This window comes from Herpailurus yagouaroundi, unplaced genomic scaffold (genome assembly GCF_014898765.1).
Source record: "Herpailurus yagouaroundi ecotype Mexico unplaced genomic scaffold, PumYag 29, whole genome shotgun sequence".
In the NCBI taxonomy this organism is placed as follows: domain Eukaryota; kingdom Metazoa; phylum Chordata; class Mammalia; order Carnivora; family Felidae; genus Herpailurus; species Herpailurus yagouaroundi.
In genome coordinates, this window is record NW_024412377.1 from 46,420,606 (window position 1) to 46,431,798 (window position 11,193).

Genomic DNA, 11,193 nt, shown 5'->3' on the forward strand with positions numbered 1-11,193 from the left:
GGCCACAAGCACCATGCCAGCCTTGGTTAGTCCTGGTTGGTGGGATTTGGAGTTTTCCTTTCCTCTTTGTGCCTTCTTGGTGTCCTCTAAATCATTTATAATGGGCATGAATCATTTTCACCAAATCTATAAAATTAAAGCAATGTTTTAAGTGCCCTCAAAGTACCTTTTCTCCACATGCATAGTTTTTAGGTTATATATTCCTCAAAGCTGTAGAAAATAGAAAAGTAAAAACAACCACAATAATACAATCTTAAATTTGGGCAGCACTTAACTGGTAAAGGGCCATCACCCATCGTCTCTGTGGGGTTTGTCACACCCTATGAAATCACGCTATACGAGGTCATACTGGTCAGTGGGAAAGCCAAAGTAAATCCTCTCTTCTGCCTCCCCGATTGGTGCAGTGTTTTCACTGAGCACCTACTATGTGACAGGCCTAATGTTAAGCACTTTACATCCCAGTGCATTGCCACATAAGTGCAAAAGACTAGTCTCACGACCCTAGATGCCACTTTTGCACACCTAGATGATAACTATTATTGCATTTCCTAGTTTAGGAAGGTGAAATCACTTGTCCAAGGCCACCAGAAAGTGGTGGGGACAAGAGTCAAACACAGGTCTGTCTGACCCCAAAGTGCGGTGTGCCAAGATGCTTGCTCGTTGGACAAGCTATTGTCTCATGGGAGCATTGTTCAGAGCAGTGAAGAAGTCATATAAAAGGGAACCAGTTCTAAAAGTATTATAATAAATATGTCAACACTGAAAAATAACATCTAATGACATGGAAGGGCTTTCATATCAGGTTAGAAGTACTAGACAGGGGCACCTGGGTGGCTCAGTCGGTTGGGCGGCCGACTTCAGCTCAGGTCATGATCTTGCGGTCCGTGAGTTCTAGCCCCGCGTTGGGCCCTGTGCTGACAGCTCAGAGCCTGGAGCCTGCTTCAGATTCTGTGTCTCCCTCTCTCTCTGACCCTCCCCTGTTCATGCTCTGTCTCTCCCTGTCTCAAAAATAAATGTTAAAAAAAGTTAAAAAAAAAAAAGAAATACTAGATAGGTGGGGTTCCCCAGTGGCTCAGTCATCAGTTATGCGTCTGACTCTTGATCTCAACTTGGGTCTTGATCTCAGGGTTGTGAGTTCAAGCCCACACTGGGCTCCATGCTGGATGCAGAGCCTACTTTAAAAAAAAAAAAAAAAATACTAGATATGTATACTATGTAGATATATATGTATACATATGAATATGAATGATATACATATGTGGCTATGCAGATGTACATGTTGTATGTATACATGCTATATGTGTATACACACAAATACATGTTTCTGTACACACACACATACACACAAACACACACACACCCCTGTATCTGTGACTGTGGCCATATCTGTAGGCATATCAAAACACCTATTTACCAGCTCCACGTATACCCATACTATAACTGTATATGATTCAGAGGAAGGGGAACACAGGAAGGAAAAGGCTTTGAAAATCAAGGGAACTTCCTAGAAGAAAAGGCTCCTAAGCAGGCCCTTGAAGAAAATACAAGGTTTCACGGGAGGCAAGGATGAGGGGCAGTCCAGCTGGGAGCCTAAAGCCCCAGATACCAGAGTGAGGAACATGGACTTTGGAGTCACCAAACCTGCTATTACCAAAAACCACACCAAGCAGTGAAATATGGCCAAGAAAATGTTTGAGTGTCTGCTGTGTGCCCAGTGTCTGAGGGAATCTGGAAAGGGACTCCGTCCCCTGGGAGCTGGGAATTTCAGAGGAGTTCATTCTCAGACAAGGATGGAAAGTAATCCTTCCAGTGCTGAAATCCTAGGATCTGCAGGAGAGCTTCGGAGCCTGGCACCGGCCCTTCTTCTGACAAAGGAGCTGTGCATACTGGGCTCGTGCCCTCGTAGAGAAGCCGGTGAGGCTTAGCAAATGTAATGAGCTTAATTAAGCTAAGACGGCTAATGAGACTTCCTGAGGGTTCACGACGACTGGGAAGATGGGACTGTTCGAAGGGAGCAGCAGGAGGACACCTGTGCCCAGCCAGACCCCTCTGAGGATCCTGCTTCGGGGATGCGGTATGCAGGGGCAGACCAGGCTTCAGGGGGAGCAGTGCAGTCAGCTGGGCAGGGGTTGGACTTTGCCGTGTCAGCAAGAAACCGCCTGAGAGTGAAACCGTTACTAATGAAGCTTAGGGGAGCCCAAAGGATGAGGACTGAGGAAAGCAACTACCGACACATCCCCAGCCTGTCTACTGGGGTTCATCTCAACTAGAAGAATTTGAACTTCACTAAAGCCAATTGCAACAGCTACGGGGCACCTGGGTGGCTCAGCCGGTTAAGCGACCACGTTGGCTCAGGTCGTGATCTCCCGGCTCTTGAGTTCCAGCCCATGTCGGGCTCTGTGCTGACAGCTCGGAGCCTGGACTCTGCTTCAGATTCTGTGTCTTCCTCTCTCTCTCTCTCTCTCTCTCTCTGCCCCTTCCCCCACTTGTGCTCTGTCTCTCTCTCTCAAAAATAAACATTAAAAACATTTTTTTAATTAAAAAAAAAAAAAGAAACAGTTCCAGAGAGGCTCCACCACCATCAACGATAAAGGTATTTATTTCTGGTTGCTAGTATCATTTTCAAATGCCTACTATTCTTGTTTCTAGCAAGGAATATTTCCAAAGCTGTATATGGAAAAGTGGTCAGGACATACCCGCGGAAACAATAGCTATTATTTGTTAAACACCTACTCAGTACTAGACACCGTGCTGGAGTATTTATATGCAGGTCATGATCCTCATACAAATCTGCAAAGAAGCGATTATCCTTGATTTTCTGATGGGGAAACTGAAGCTCAGAGAAGTTAGATGGCTTACCTGGGGTCTTAGGGTGAGCTGGAATTTGAACCCGTGTCAGTCTGACTCCTTGGTGCAACCTCTACTGCAGAGAGAAGTCGAATATCAACAGTGTGGGGGAGATGGGGGGGCAGTAACAGCTGTTAGAACTTGAGATCCCAGAAGTCTGGGGCGTTCAGTGTAGGGGAAAAGCCCTCCGCATTAGCCCCGTGCAGTAGTGACAGAAGGGTTTGAGTTACCAAGAGAAGAGTGTTAGATTCGGTGGCTCCTCTCCAAAGAAACAGAACAAAGTGCGTGATGCATTTTAGACTGTATACAGTAGGGAAACACAGACCCTTGCTCCAGCGTGCCTTTACGGAAGAAGGCCTCCAAGGTCCCTGGGGAGTTAGCCTCATTCCCAGGACTCCTAGCTCTGTGAACTGTCTGGGTCCCCTTTCTGCTCCCCTGGGCTGCCAAAGGAAGTTAGAAAAAAGTGTGCCTGGGACTCTGGAGCCACTGCCTAAGGGAGTCTGGAGTCCTTACTGGTGTCTGTATGCTGAACACAGAGGAAGGAGTACGGCCACCAGGTGGCGCCCGCCCCCTAGTAGCAGCCCGAGGCCCCAGGGGAAGGCTCAGGGGTATTTTCTGTCCCCTCACAGGTACTGTGTTTGGTGAGTCTTTGAGTCAAACCCTTGTAAAAATCTAAACAATCAAGGCAGAAAGGGACTTAGATCTCTGGTCTGACTCGCTCGTTTTACAGAGGACACCAAGGTCCAGTGCGGGCAAGGAAATGCACAAGGTTGCACAACAGGCTAAAACCCCTTCTTTTGACCACTGGTTCTGGTGCTTTTCTACCACATTAAGTGTTGTCACACTTCCATGAACACCTCCCACACCCCACCACTGAACTGCCAGAATACTACCCTGAGGCAAGAGCCGTAACTCCAGGGGCTGGGGAAAGCCAGGCTCCTTTTCCTCTTCCCTCCATTCCCTGTCGCTTCCGAATCAGGCAGCCCAACCCCAAGTACAACAGAGGCAGTAACACTAGTTCATGCTTACCACTGCCCACTCTGGGCCAGGCTGAGCGTTTTCCACTCATCATCCAGTCATTACTGACTCATCACATCTCTGTGAGCCGTCCTGCTTTCCCTTTCACAGAACAGGGCTCTGGGTCTCAGAGAGGTTAGGAAATCTGTCCAGTGCCACACGGCATATTGCACCAGCTCATCTGGTTGTGAGCACAGGCCTGGGGGTCAGTCCAGACCTCCCTGTTCACCTTGGCCCTGTCTCCTGTGCTATATTCTCTGTTTCAAAACACTTTGAAAGACCTTTTCCCATTTTAGCCTGACAAGAGTTCTGTGGATTGAGAAAAGGCATCATTAGCCCATGGTAAAGATTAGAAAACTGGGGCCCAAGACGAGTGGCCCAAGGTCACCTGACTCATGGTAGGCTTAGAGCTGGAAAGCAGGGCTTTACCCGCGGTGTGGAATACACCAAAAGACATTCCACACCTCACTGCCCAACTACAGCTCTGCTGATGTCTCCTGAACTCATGGAGCTCAGCAGCTGAAATTGCAGGCTTGGGAGACAGACGAACCTGGGTCTGCATGCCAGCCCTGGCACTCAGTTATGACTGTGCATGAGTTACCTACCCTCCATTCCAGTTAGGAAGAGTAAATGAGCCTATAGACGTTGCATACCACTGCCTGGAACACAGGAAGTGCTCAGTAAATGGTGGCTGTTTATCGATATGATTCACTAAAGCTCTGTGTTTAATGTTCCTGCTACATGAGCCTTAAGATCTGCATTGTCCAATACAGCAGCCATTAGGCGAGTGTGCATATTGAATGCTCGGAATGTGGTCCAAACTGAGATGTGGTCTAAATATAAAATACACCCCTGAATATGAAAAAAAAAAAAAGAATGTAAACTATCTCATTAATAATTTTTAGAGTGACTACATGTTGAAATTGTATCTTAGACATATTGAATTAAATAATGTATAAAAATATAATGTTCCATTTCACCTGTTTCTTTTACTTTAAAAAAAAATTTTGATGTTTATTTATTCTTGAGAGAGAGAGATAAAGCGTGAGCAGGAAAGGGGCAGAGAGAGAGGAGACACAGAATCCGAAGCAGGCTCCAGAGTCTGAGCTGTCAGCACAGAGCCCGATGCGGGGCTCAAACTCACAAACTGTGAGATCATGACCTGAGCTGAAGTCAGACGCTTAACCAACTGAACCATCCAGGGGCCCCCCTCCTATCTTTTTGTTGTTGTTGTTAATATCATTTTTGAGAGCCAGAGCTTGTGCAAGCGGGGGAAGGGCAGAGAGCGGGAGACAGAGGATCCCAGGCAGGCTCTGTGCTGATAGCACCCAGCCTGGTATGGGGCTCGAACTCACGCACCACGAGATTATGACCCAGGCCAAAGTTGGATGTTCAACCGACTGAGCCACCCAGGCGCCCCTCTCTTTACCTTTTCAATGTGACTCCTAGAAAAATTATAATTACATACATGGCTCACATTGTATTTCTACTATACAGTATTGCCTTCGTTTCAGGAATTTGGCTGTTGCAGCCTGCCTGCCCTGCTTTACCTTAATGATGTGGAATACAAGGGCTTTGAACCAGGAATCCACTCACTGGCTGGGTGGCCTTGGGCAAGTCATTGCGACTTTGTGCCAGTTGGAAATGCAGGTTTCCCTGCTCTCCGAAAGCAGAGCATTCCTATGACACCTTTTGTAAGCCAAAATGGCACAAGGCAAAGAAGCAATTCCTATTAATCTATGTGGGAAAAAATGTGAGCATTCCCAGACCCCAGAAATAACTTCCTAAGCTTTTGTGATACCTTAGGACACACCTTGCTAATGGATGCTCAAAATTAATAGATATAGAGCGCAGATGCTCACAGACACAGTCCAAAGCTCTGGCAGCTTGATGCTGAGATGCTGAGTGTAATTCCCGAGGAAGGAGCTTGATGGGGCCACTCTGGCTGCCGGGGGTGCACGCTGCCTCTATCACGCCTCACTGCAGAACAATCACTGAATGCAATTTTCACTTTTTGCTTTTTTTTTTTCATAAAAGCAAAAATTCTCAGGGCACCTGGTGGCTCAGTTCGTTAAGCATCCGACTTCGGCTCAGGTCATGATCTCACAGGTTCTTGAGTTTGAGCATGAGTCGGGCTCTGTGCTGACAGCTCAGGGCCTGGAGTCTGCTTCAGATTCTGTGTCTCCCTCTCTGCCCCTCCCCAGCTCACACTCTGTCAAGCTAGCTCTCAAAAATAAACAAGCATTAAAAAAAACATTTTTTTAAAAGCAAAAATTTTCTTCTAATCTTTTGGTTAGTAGAAAACAGGTACTAACATAGGTCTTTCATAAAGCACAGTGGCAGAACACAAACTTCCGAAAAGAGGGGGATACCTGTACATCCTACCTTTCTAAAATAAGAAAACAAACTGAAATAAAATCCTCAATGCCTCACAGGCTATTGTGAGGATGAAATAAAATAATAGAAAGATCTACCGAAGACAATGTGGTCCTTTGTATGTCTTATCTCATTCAGTCCTCACACACCCCAGGAAGTTAGGGCAATGATCTCTCCCACTTCGTAGGTGAGGAAACCAAAGCTGGGAAATATCCAGTCACTTTTATGGAGTCTCTTGGTCATTGTGTTGTTCTATATCCTGCGCTAGAAGCCGAAAGTAAACAAAGGGCAAAAAGACTACAACTCGCCTCCATGACCTTAGGCAAGTCCCTCTGTTCTGTGGGCCTCAGTTTCCCCTTCCTGTAAAATGAGGGAAGTGTTCGGATGGTGGGTGAGGATCTTTGAGGTCCCAGTGTTACAGGGCGGTTTGAACACTTCAGTGAAAACAGGACTTCTGGAACTCTTCGAAAGTCCGATGACTTCCATTGTCCATTCTGTGGGGATAAATGTGCATTTCTGTTTGTTTTAATAACATTTGTAGGAGCTTTATATAGTGTCTATGTCTGCTTACATTAGACGCTGTGTATTATAGTTAAGAGTCTTTCACCATTTCCCATATAAACCTTGTTTTTTATGGGTTTGGGAGAGCTCAGCTGTAAAAACTCTCTCGGCTGAAAAAAAAATTTTTTTTTTTCAAACAAATTAGGTTTAAATCAGGAGACTGGTTTCAGACACTTTAGACCCTGCATATTTTTTCTTCCCAGTCACTTTTCATTTAAAAATGAGACTGGCTGATTTCTTAGTTTCGTTTCTTTTATGGGGATTTTGCAAGACCAAAAGCTTAACTGTTGGTTGCATGGAAAGAATGGATCCAGAGCCTTTTCCAAGGGAGCCCCGGGCCTGAAGTCTGCAGATGGCCTTCTAATCCTAGCTCAACCTTTGACTGGATGTGTGACCCTGAGCTGGTCATTTCACCTCTCTGAGCTTTCCTTTCTCCTGGCAGTGAGGAACACGATCCCTGCGCCGATCCCTTCTAGTTGATGGGCAGAAGCGTATGCTCACAGAAGTGTAAGTTCCAAGGAAAGATGAATGTGCTATACAAATATCCGAGGCTGGTGCAAAGAATAACATGCTGAGTTTTTCACCAGCAGAAGATACATTCCTGGAATCAGAGTGTTCCAGTCAGGACAGGACCTAGCGGTCCAGGAGCCTGCCGCCTTCCTCATGTTATAGATGGGATCCACTCTGAGCCGGGGGGGGGCGCCGCGGCGGCGGTTAGAACCCTGATTCCTTCTCCACCCCACTTCTTTCTTTCTCCACCTTACTTTGGGGACCAAGGAGGATTCAACTGAGGAGGCTGTATTTTTATGAACACACACACACACACACACACACACACACACACATCCTGGACATGCTCTAAGATGTGGGGAAAAGCCCTGTCTCTGCGTCTCTGCGTCTCTGCTGCAGCCAGAGATGCCCTTTGATCCAAGCCTATCCACCTTTTACCATCTGTGTGACTTTGAACAAAGCCCTTCACCTTTCAGTTTTCTGCTGCCTCAGTATTCACCTCATACAATCTTTGGAAATAGTACATACTAAGGGCTTAAATAATTTCCCCTACAAATTTCAGTTGTTGTGGATTACTGCATGCATTAATAAGTTTTAAATGTAAGAAAAATAAATCAATAAATGTAAGTAAAGATTATATTTACTGTGTGGAAGGCATAATAAAACTTCACAACAAATATTTACTATTGTATATTAATTGGTGATGATTATTAGAATTCTTTCTCATTCATTATATTTATACCCACAGTGCCTAGCACAAGGTGGGTGCTCAATTAATGTGCGTTGCATAAAGTGTATGAAAATTACAATGGTCACAGGAGAAATTAGAAGGAAATTGCAGCTCAATTTTTTTGTTGTAAAATACTTATTTGTTGTTTAAAAATGTAGAAAAATATAGCTAAGCAGAAGGAAAAGTCAAAATTATCCTTATTCCCAAAACTCAGAGGCAGAGGTGTAAATGTTTTGATGTATATTCTTCCACTTTTTCTCCACGAATGATATTTAATTAGCTAGTTTTACATAAAGCAGGTCTCAATAAACAACCTTTAGCAACCTGGGAGGGTTTTTTTTTTTTTTCCTGCACTTAATATATCATGAACAATCTCATGTCAGTTGCTACACTTTTTCAAGTGACTGTGTTGCAACCCACTGTACTGACGGATTTAATTACCACTTCTGTAATTATAACACATCAGGTGCCTTTTGTATTTTTCACTCTTTAGCAGAATAGTCCTGCAGTTAAAGCTTTGTAACATCAGTGAGTACTCCCTTACAGTCAATTCCTGGAATTTACTTTTAAATTAGTGACCGTTCCATGTTCCCCCTAGATTAAAAGGCGGAGGGTGATGTTAATTCAAAAATACTAATGACACCGCCTCTGCCTCAGCTGGATTGAGGTAGGTTTCTGACAAACCGCGCTGAACCCTGGGAGAGAATGAGAAAGCGAACGCCAGGCTCTAGAGCCATTCCATGGAGGGAGCGCTGAAGAAAGGTGAGAGGCTAGAGAGCCGGCGAGGGGGAGAGAGGACGGGGAGCCCGAGTCTGGAGAACCCCTGGTTTGTGAAACCTGGAGCAACCCCGCTCCTCTCTGAGGGCTGGGCTTTTGCAGCCCGCGAGGGAGGGCCGCAAGTGTGGCTCTGGCGTTCCAGGGGACAGTGGGAGGGCATCCCCGTGACCCTCGCAATGGGCAGCCCCCGTCCTCAGCTCTCCCTGAGACCATGGGGCCACATGGCTGGGACTGAATTTGAGGCTCCAGCTCTGTCTTCTGAAATGCGGCTTAGGCCCGGCCCGACGGGGTTTTCTGAGGGGGCATGGTTATGCCAAGCTTGGCTCTGGCTGCTGCGGGCGGTACCCCTCGGTACCCTCTCCACTTACTGGTCAGGGCTCCAAGAAAGCAGAACCCGGGTGCGCATTCCTACCGTGCCTAGGATACCTCCCGGAGCTAAAAATAGTCGAGGGAGCCGAGCTCTGTGTAAAGCCAGAGAACCGGCAGTGAACTCAACTGAAGTCCTGGGTTCGAATCCAGATAAGGTCCCCTCCGTAAGGAGGCACCTCGATCCACTTGCTCTCCGAGTCTGTTTCCCCCATGCGTGCCAGGATTTCTAAAGGGTTTCTCAGCCCTCGGAGAGGAAAAAAAAAAAAACCCTCGATCTTTCTTTGCTCCTTCCCGAGGGCCTTGGGGCCTCGGGGCCTGGGACTGAGGCCGGGCGTGGGGGGGGGGCAGGGGGGGGGCCGGGCGGCTCATTACCGCGAGGTGTTGCCCTAGTTAAGTCGCGGGCCCGTTTGATCTGGCGGCGGGTGGCGAGAGGGAAAAAAGGAAAAAGTAGGGGGGTCAGCATAAAGAGACGCTCACACCTCCCCCACCGTTTCCTCGCACCCATAAAACACCTTTTATTAACTCCTTCGCGTCCGGAAGGGCTGGCGTGGCCCATTCAGCTCCTGCCACGGTGTTTACAGCCAAATCTAATGGGGCCCCATATTCACCCCGATGCCGGGACGAGGCGCCTAAGACACGCCTGATCCCGGAGCTGCCTGGGGTCTCCTTTTTTGGCGCGCGCCCCAACGCGAGGGCCTCCAACTCCAGAGCAAGGAAACGCCCAGAGCCCCGCGCGTGCGTCTGCGCGCCTCCCTCGCAGTGAGCGCGGAGACCCGGGCAGGCACCGCAGACCACCGGTTCCCTCGTGCAACTGTGGGAGCTGTTAGGACACGTAAAAGCGCTTAGCCTAGAGCCTAGCACACAGTGGCGAGCAAACAAGACTAGTTATCTGTACACTGTTACTTGGGGACTCGTAACGCCAGCGTTTGCCTGCCCGACTTTAGCCTTCCACGCATCCGCGCCTTAGCAAATGCACCGCTTCTACTCATCCCCACACCCAGTCATGGGTGCGCACGAGAGGTCACGAAACCAGCTGTCGTGCACGAAGTGCCCTAATTAGCATGCACACACACACTCCCCCGCTTTTGCACAAATCCAGATGCTCTCTCACAAGTATTTGTTGAGTGCTTTCTTGATGGAAAGAAACTTAATTGTCTCGCTGTAACCATAAGCACTCACAAGCTTACTTTACTCACGGATAAAGTAATCGCTATGATTTGTCATGCGTGCTGGGAGCTGCCCTAGGCAGACCCTGTGGTGGCCCCCGGCATAGCTGTGGCGCTCCGTGTGAGTTCCTGCACTATTACACGCACACCTATAAGATCAGAATCTCACGTACAGGAACATATTCCCCAGTGCAAACCGCCCCCCCTTCCAAGTTGCACTGCCTTCGGATGCCGGTGGTTTGTGTGCCAAGCTCCCTTCCCAATAACCCCAAACTACTTACTGCCTGCAGATACTGGTGTGCATACTATCCTACACACAAGCCCCAGTGCTGACCCACATAAATCCCAGACTGTCCTCTCTGGGTCTAATTCGTTTCCAGTGTTCCCTTCTGTGGGTTCATTATATTCTAAGAACTTTCTTTGTCCCACGAATAAATCCTTTATCTGCCCCCTTTTCCTGACTGGATTCGTAACTTGGTTTGACATTTATCAAAACAGAAGTCAGAACAGGAGGTTCTCTACCTAGCAGAAATGATGGGGCCAGTGGATATACCCACCAAGACATCACGCAGGCTACCTCCGATTTCAGAAAATCTTTTATTCGTCAAGAGCATAGATACTGCTTTGGCAAAGGGAGGGGGCGGTGAGTGGTCTTATAGGTTTGAGGTAGAAAAAGGGTAGGGATGGGGTAATAAACACCTGAGCACAGCAGGCATGGTAGGTAGTTTAAATACATAAAAACTTTTCAACATAGGGAAAAGTTTTTATTTAGGAAGGAAGGAAAGGAGAGAAGAAGGAAAGGAAAGGAAAGGAAAGGAAAGGAAAGGAAAGGAAAGGAAA